This window comes from Crocodylus porosus, unplaced genomic scaffold (genome assembly GCF_001723895.1).
Source record: "Crocodylus porosus isolate Cpor-Errol unplaced genomic scaffold, CroPor_comp1, whole genome shotgun sequence".
NCBI lineage: Eukaryota > Metazoa > Chordata > Crocodylia > Crocodylidae > Crocodylus > Crocodylus porosus.
The window spans coordinates 10140719-10149061 of NW_017728925.1; the positions used below are offsets into that span (position 1 = coordinate 10140719).

The 8343-nt window shown below is 43.3% G+C and overlaps 1 protein-coding gene across 1 annotated transcript in view; it reads left to right on the forward strand.

The window, feature by feature from the left end:
• The first annotated feature begins 621 nt into the window (after nucleotides 1-621).
• Nucleotides 622-8343, forward strand: part of SPTAN1 (spectrin alpha, non-erythrocytic 1) — a 60654-nt gene continuing 52932 nt past the window's right edge. Inside the window, exon 1 of the mRNA XM_019540699.1 lies at nucleotides 622-705. The gene's annotated coding sequence lies outside the window, so the exon portion shown is untranslated. The remainder of the gene's footprint in view (nucleotides 706-8343) is intronic.

Below are 8343 nucleotides of genomic sequence, written 5' to 3' on the forward strand. Positions count from 1 at the left end.
TATATGGTGTATTTTTAGGGTACTTCTCCTGAGCAGGATTGGCTTTCCCATTTGGCTTTCTTGCTTTGGTTTTAGTTTGTCATAGCAACGCTCCTAAAAGAAAACGAAATGGAAGTCTCTCTGCTGGTGGAAGCCCCCGGCTCTATTGAAATTCTGGGCTCCACTCGAGTGTGTCTTTTCTGGCATTTTGACCTTGCATCATTCATTTTGCATCAATTTGTCCTTGTTTCATCCTTCCTCTTCCTACACCTGCAACTGTTTCTGGGTCACGGTTCTTTATATCTCTGCTGCTGCACGGTTCAAAACGACTAAGACAAATGAATGGAAAAATAGTAATTAAAACAGCTTTCGCAAAAACAGACAGCCCCAACAAAATTTGAGTTTTTCACAGCAGCTTTCCGGCGCAGTAAATGAAACCGGCCTGCGCCCAGGCCGCCCCACCCACGCCACTCGTCTCTTTCCGGAACCGCTCGTCTTTCTCCGGCTTCCCTCGGCAGCGCCTCGGCTCTGCACCGTCTCGCGTGGGCGGGGCCCGCGAGCGCCGGTCCGCTCCGAGGCAACTCGGCTCAGGCCGTACCCAGGGCGCGCTCTGCGGCGCTGACGTCACCCCCGGCGCCCTATAAAAAGGGCCGCGGCTGGAGGCGCGGGTAGTCAGTGTGTGAGGGTCGCGGGGAGCTGAGCGGCGGGGGACCCGGCACAGACCCGGTGAGCTGGGGCGGGGGTACGCGCCAGGCCGAGGCGGGTCGGAGCTGAGCTCCTTTCTCCCTCCTGCTGCAGCCGTTAGAGGCAGGTGCAGTGGCCCTGCACCCGCCGCCCTCGAGCGGGGAGGGGGGTCGCGGCGGGCCCGCCCCTGCGGCAGGATCCCGCTCGGCGCCCCAGCCCAGGCCAGGCCAGGCCTGGCCCGGCCGAGGTGAGCAAAGCCCGGGCGGCGGGAATGCAGGCCCCCGGCCCCAGCTGTAACCGCGCCCGCACAACTCGGTCCTTCCCCCCCCGGGGGGAGGATGCGGGAAAAACAGCTTTCGTCTTCCAGTCCCGCGTTGTAGGGAGGCTGCGAGCTCCTGGGGACTGTCCCTGGCTCTTCTGGTTTGTTTGGTTTTTTTTTTTTTCTTCTTTATCCTGCAGTCCCAGAGCGTCGCCCCCCGATGCGGTGCTAAAGCGTGTCCGTCTGCCCGCAGCTGCCCCACACAGGGAGTGGGGAGGACATGAGCCTTGGCCTGTCCTCCTGCAGTCACTCCTGCCAGGGTTCAAAGAGTAAACCCTTTCTTTGATAGTCCAGGTGTCCCTGTGTGTTTTGCTGCTTGCTGCTAATTGGATTTTTTTTTAATGTTTTCTAATCTGATTATTTTTTTCCATAGAATAATGTTTTCCAGTTCATTCAAAATAGACCTGATGCAGAGCAATTTGCCAGGTAGATTTACATTGGAAGACAGTTGTGCTGAGGTGGAGGATGGATGCAAAAGTCGGGGTGGGGAACCCTGGGGAATGATGCTATATCTTTCTGGAAAAAACCTCTTACATCAAGACTGTTCCTTATGGCTTTGATTTCTTCTGGTTGTGCCAGAAGATTTTAATGGTTCCCCTTTGTGAGAGGCCTTGATCAAGGCTTCATACAGCTTCAGAAAACATTTCTTTAACAGAAAAATTGATGGGTAGCTTTGTCATTTAGCTGCAGTTAACAAATGGGTCTTGCTATGAAAATTGCATTGAGTGAAGCATATGTAAGATGCGTGCAGAAAAGAAGGAACAAAAGGATTAAAAAATAGGAAGGTTTCTGCAGCATCGTGAAAGTGTCTCATAAATTTAGCAACAGCAGTGCTGGCATATAGAAAAAGGTTGAACACAGATTAGGTAGATGATGCTTGCTTAATTTATGTCTTCCCTGCAGTAGCAGAAGTCATACATCTGGAAGGGTAGACTTAAGACTAATGATTTTTAAAAAATGTAGATGGTGCGTTGCTTTGAGCTCCTTGGTGTGGTGCTCAAAAACAAAATCAAAGCAGCAATAAAAGACAGGCTGAAAGAGGAGTCTTAAACCTTGTTTGCCATCTTTCCCTTTGTACAAGGAAGGTAAAAAGGAGTCTCACGCTTTTCAGACAGGTTGGCACTTCTGGGTATGATGATTCATATTGGCGAGATCTTGTGTTTTATAACCAGCCCGCATCACTTCATGAAAATAAGGCTGTATAGAATTTTATACCTGTAATAGACTAATAAAACAGACTAATTTTGGGGATGACAAAATATTTGACTGCCCATCAGCTTGGGGCAGGTGATTTTTAAGTGTTATGCCTCCCCCACCCATAAAAGAAAATGGGTATTTGTTTTTTCATTTGCCCAGGAGCAGGCACCAGAATAATGGGGTGGAGCAGACTGCAGATGCTCCTGAAGGAGACTGCAAAGTGCAGGTCAGCACTGTGCTTCCGTGGCTGACTGTGGCTCAAATAAAGTGGCAAACTGCCTTTTTACTGCTGCAGTTGATACACATGATGCTGTGGAAATGCCATGATGCATAAGCACTAGCTCCAGCAAGCACAAAGGCACATAAAACTGCAGTTGTCCGTGTACTACAACGCAGATTGCAGTGTACCCAAGGGGAAATGCAGGCTAGGGCATGCAGGGAACTGAACAGGTAATAACAGCGTATCGCCCAAATATGCTGGCTATTAAATTAGCCCCCCCAATTTTCCTGTTTATAGATTTTATGTGTGTGTATTTTACACAGTATTTAAGTCAGTATTTAAGATGACATTTAATACTTGCGCGTTACATGTTTTTACATCTTTAATTTAAGCCATGCTAGCATATGAATCTTTATTTAACAGATTGCCATGACTAGTTGTTTTCTTTACTTGTTATTTTGTCCTTTAATTTTATGTTAGGGGGTTTTTAGTTGAAAATGTGTATCCATCTTAAGTCATCTGTCAATAGCGTTCGTTTCATTGTATTACTGGTTTTGACCTTTCTGCATGGAAAAAAGTCAATTGCATGCAGAAGCCTGCATCACAGTTGTTCCAGATTGTTATATGGGGGGGAGGAGAGGTGTGATTCTATGATAAAACATGTACTTTGTCAAAAATTGTATTGCTTTGACTTGCATTCTAAACATTTATGGTTAGTGGAATGTTATCTTGGTTTCAGACTCTCTACATTCCACCATCATGTTGTCATCATTTCGTAAAGTCATAGTCCAGGTATTTTACAATATGCATGTAGTAGAGTTGCCATTTCTTGATTTGCCTGCTTCATTGCAGTGATGACATCCTTGTAGAAAAAGCCACTTGAGAGTTTGTGTGTGTATAGAGCATAAAAATAGAGCAGGTACTTCCTTTGCCCTGTGGAGTGCTGATTTTCTGGAATGCTTTTAACCTAATATTACTGCCTCCTTCCTTTTGCTGCTAAGCATGATGCGTACACGTCGTGAATTCCTCATGATGGTTTTGTATGATCTGCTTCTGGTGATGTGGATTTTAATTTTCTAAAAGATATTTCGCCTTAAAAAGCTATTGACCAAGAATAATCTCTTTGATTACAGCATCTGAAAATCTACTGTAACATACCACATATTGAAAATATTGTAAATCAAAAAAAGTTGACTTTTGTTCCTGCCCCATTCTTTGAACAGATAATATCTGCATTGTGGCTGAATAGCTAATATTGTGTGTGGTGTGTTTTGGGGGTTGGTTTGTTTGTTTGTTTGTTTTTTAGTAACGTATAGTATTAATGCATAGAGTTTTGAGGCAGGTAATGGAGTTGACTTTAAATTGCTCCTAATACAGAATGAAATACATTTTTTATATCTGAAATGCAGAGAGAAGGTAAACATTACAAGATGATATTAAGGTAGGAATTAGAGGTTCAGAGGTTAACTGCGGAAAGATCATGTTAGTTCTCAACTCCAGTGTTCCTGCAATGCAGTCAAGGTAATTTGCTTTCTTGGGAGCTTCAGTGCAGAGTGCAGTCCCTGCCTGCTTCTGCATAGCTACACTAAATGGCTGTACCAAGAGTACAAAGTGTTGTACTCAGTGAGCCAAATTAGTAGATGAGCTGTTACAATACATCATCCTCAATTTACATGGGCTAATTGGAATGGTATTATTTTAAAACAAAATAAAGGAAATCACTCTGACAGTCTTGCATACTTTAAATATACTGTTAAGTTAGTGTATGCACCATCAGTTCAAAGCAAATTGTGGTATTTTATGCTTCATTCCCACCTAGAATCCCACAAATGGAATTTCTGTCGTCTTATACTTGTAACAAATGCACTGCCAGATTCTTTTAAAATAGGAACTCTGCAGTTGGTCTGTACAAAAATATGATTTGATATCAAGTAGTCTGACTTTAAACAAATACAAAACCCAAATTCCTTGGTTCTATTGCAACAGTTTTCTTAAGCTTCCCATTTTTTAATTTTTTTTTTTGTGGGATTTACAGTCTTCTTGGAGAATTGCGTGACCTTTCTTACAGCGACCTGGGATATTTGGACATAGTATGTATGGCATTGCAGCAAAAATTCCATCCACAGTACCAGTTGTGTATTTTGCAGATTTAATTTGTATTCTTTTAAAACCACAGTAAAGTATATGAAGTGGGAGTTACTTTCCCCTTGTATAGCAGTGTTTAAGGTTTGTTTTGTTTTTTCTTTTTTAAATCCTTAGTGCAAAGTTGATACGGTATGCTGCAATGGCTTCTTTACAGCCTTTGTAACATAATACTGTGCAAAAACTGCTTTCAGAGCCCTACAAAGTAGCAATGCTTCTACATATCCTCAGAAGTTCTGAGATTTACCTCGTATTTACATTTGTGCCAAAATGAGCTTATATATTGAGTTTAACAGTTGAAACCCTCTGTATGTGTGAAGTGTGTACAGGGTAGCTTGGTCCTCCCCTAAAATTGTGAGGAAGCTCTAAATGGCCACAGTGAAAGCAGGATTCTGCACCCTTTTCTTGAAAGGGTCATTTTATGTGTGCAGGATATGACTTTCTAGACACTTAATAAGAATCCTCACTCTTCCTCTTCCTTCACCAAAAAGGGAAATAACCTGTATTGTAGAGTTAACATAGATCAGAGGTTTAAGCTAATTATCCATGCATAAAAAAATCATCTGACATTGCCAGGCATTTGTTCCTCAAGATAAGAGCCCATTAACATGTAACAGCCCATTGCTTGCTACGTGTTCAGTATATACGATAAACATACAAGGGCTTATTTTAAAAAATGTTTCTTTGGGGATTTTTTTGAGGTCCTGAGCACCATAATACTGGGTTGCTCTTTGTCAAAGTTTGTGGAATAAAAATGCTTTCTGCTGAGGTTTTGTGTGCAGAGCCTTCAGCACTTTTAACACATTTTAACACAGCACCTAACATTTCTCTATATTGAAGGTCATTGGGTTTTCATCAGTCCACTTTGTGAGCATGTCTAAATTGGCTTGAATCCCCAGGCTATCCTCCAGTGTCTTTAAACCCCTGAACGCTGATTTTCAATAGTGCAAATGCTGACAGCCACTTAATTGTATCTGTTCTGGTAGCACTGCTATAATTCCTGTTTAACCCACCTAGATACAGTTGTTTTGAATGGTTGAATGATGTTGGTGACATCATGACTGTTGCATTGCAGTATCTATAAATATCCACAGTTGAATGTTCCTATTCAAGTGCTTAGCCATTCCTCTTTTTTAAGAATGTGTCTGTTGAAGACTAATCCTTGGTATACAATTAATATGCAGTGTTCTAGGAGTAACCGACATGTTTTGTTGTAAAATTCAGTTTGCTCATTGACCAATAACTATTACATTTTAAAATGGAAACTGATTATAACTTGAAAAATGTAAACTTGTGAACTTTTCCCAGATAGTGTTAAACAGATGTATGGTCTTTGAAAGTTGTGCTGCAGTATGGAAGAATAATGAAAATTTTTTGAGAGCTTATAAAGCATTTAAATAGGATTTATCAGTTCAGAGCTATTTTTCTGATGATTGTTTTAGCTCCCTGGAAGATTGAGGTTTTTAGGAAGAAATAACCTATTTAATTCAGCTTTCCTGAACAGCCTGGAACTTTCTGCCTGTCTGACCTTATCAGCCCAGTGCAGATTGCAGTGGGAGGGGCTGGTCTCTGCGCCATACCAGTCTCAGGCAGCCGGCAGTAATGAGTGGAATGTGATATCTGCAAATACACAGCCCAGGAATGAAGTCAGTTATCTGGTGTTGAGCTAGCAACTAGCATAGCAACTTGCATACATCTGAACTGCAGCAATATTTGTGATATAGATATATTTAAAAAATAGAACAGAACCCTGTCCCCCTGCTTTGTAGCTCTTTTTTTCTTTTTCTTTTTTTGTATTGTTGAACCCATTTGAGGAATGGAGATGTACTTTAGCACTGCATTTATACCTCTGAATACTTAGGAACAGGTTGATGCATCGCTCTCCAGTTCCAGACAGGGTTACTGCAGCTCTCAGATGAAAACATTGAATGCATACTGCATCACGCTGCAGCATCGATGACTTTCATGTTTGGAGCTCCCCAGTGACTGCTGATCACATTTTGGCAGAACACAGGCGTGCTGACGTCAGCTGATTTGCTGCAGGAAAGAACAGTCCATTATTGCTAGACCAAAGCACTTCTTTTACAATTGACTGGCTTTACTTACTGTAGTCACAAAGAAAGCCTTTCTTTTTGCATATTCCAGTAAAAAGGCAAGCTGCTTTGCATAGCAAGAGGCAAAGCAGTTAATAAATTGAATTACAAAATAGATTTTTCCATTTTAAATAAGGGACTGACTCTTAATTTACAATAAGTTGTGCATATAAACTCTGGAAAGCACTTTTAATTTCTGCGTATAGATTTACAACCAAAGAAAAGCACGATACTGGAATCTGAAGAAGAAAGGGACTTCATTTTTTTCTAGCCTTACAAATAGAATAGGCAGCAGCGAAAGAAGCAGCAAGTTTGTATCAATTTCAGAATAAAACCTAGCTCCAGTGCTGCTGAATACTATTTTAAAAAAATGTATGTCCTGATGGCTTGTGGAAAGCTCCAAAGAAATGCATTTTTAGCAGTGTGGTTCATATTCTCCATGTTATCCCTGTTTCCAGAGGGAATGGGTCAATATTGAATATAGCAGTAGGAAGAGCAACCGGGGGGGGTGGGGGTTTGTTTTGAGCCAGTTTAATACTGGGGAGAGGGGGTGATGATTTATGTACTCAAATTTGTTAGACTGAGGTTTGACCTAGATGTATATCATACAGAACGTGCAGACATTTTCATGTGCTCCTTTGGCATCCCATCAGGTATTTTTCAATTATATTGCTTAGGAAAGGGAAGTATAACAGACTTTCCTTTCCCTCCTTAAACTGCCGCAATGCAGGTGGGGCTCAGAGTTCACCAGAATAACAGTTGCCGATGAAATGGCTTCCTGGAGGAGGGAGTGACTATGGGAAGAGCTGGAATGTGAACTCGCCGCCATGTGTTCCCTTCTATCAGATGGTCCCTTTCCAATTGTCTGGAATCTGAAGAGGAAGCATGGCTAGAACAGATTCCACCCACCTGTTGAATTTTCCATTTAGTTGTACAGAAAGTGTTTCTGACTGTTGACATGGTGGCTCAATTCTTCATTTGACACATTCCCTGAGAGAGCCTCAGTCTTTCTTCATATGTGATTTTTCTGTTCATTTTCTTCTTTTACAGTTGGTACATTCTGTGGGCCATGGGCACTGACAGACGTGAGGGGAAGGGGAAAAAAAAAACTGCTTTACCAGAAAAGGCAGTACGTTAGCTTGACCCGGCTCCCCAGTGTCTGTATAGACCAGGTGCTTCAGCAGGGTTTGTTGGTGCCTTTATATAAAGCTGCTTCAGTCAGCTATTAGATAAGTGCCAGAAAGCCCCGTGGAAGCACCTGATCGATACAGAGCAGGGGCGAGCAAAATACAGCCTGCCAGGCACTTCCATCCCGGCTGAGCCGCCCCAGCCCTGAACCAGGGGGCACTAGAGACAAGAAGCCCCTACCTGCCTGGGAGAACTTTTGCTGGTCATCCTGTGGCTGTGCCCAGCCTCTCTGCCTGTGAGCCTGGGAATCCAGGTATGGCTCCACTGGGCTGGAGTCGGGGACTCCTGCCAGGGACGGGGGGGGGCAGGAATGTGGGAAACTGTGCACTATGGGGCAGAGCTGGGCTGGCCCCGTATGCTGCTACCACAGGTGGCTGGGGACTGGGATGGGAGCTTGGGAGCTGCCTGCTGTGGGGCCCCACACGTGGCCAACATGTAGCCAGGGCCTTGGGTGGGATCTGAGTGTTACAGGGCTGGGTGGGGCTGGCACCGCTTCCTGCCACCACATGCAGCTCCAGAGA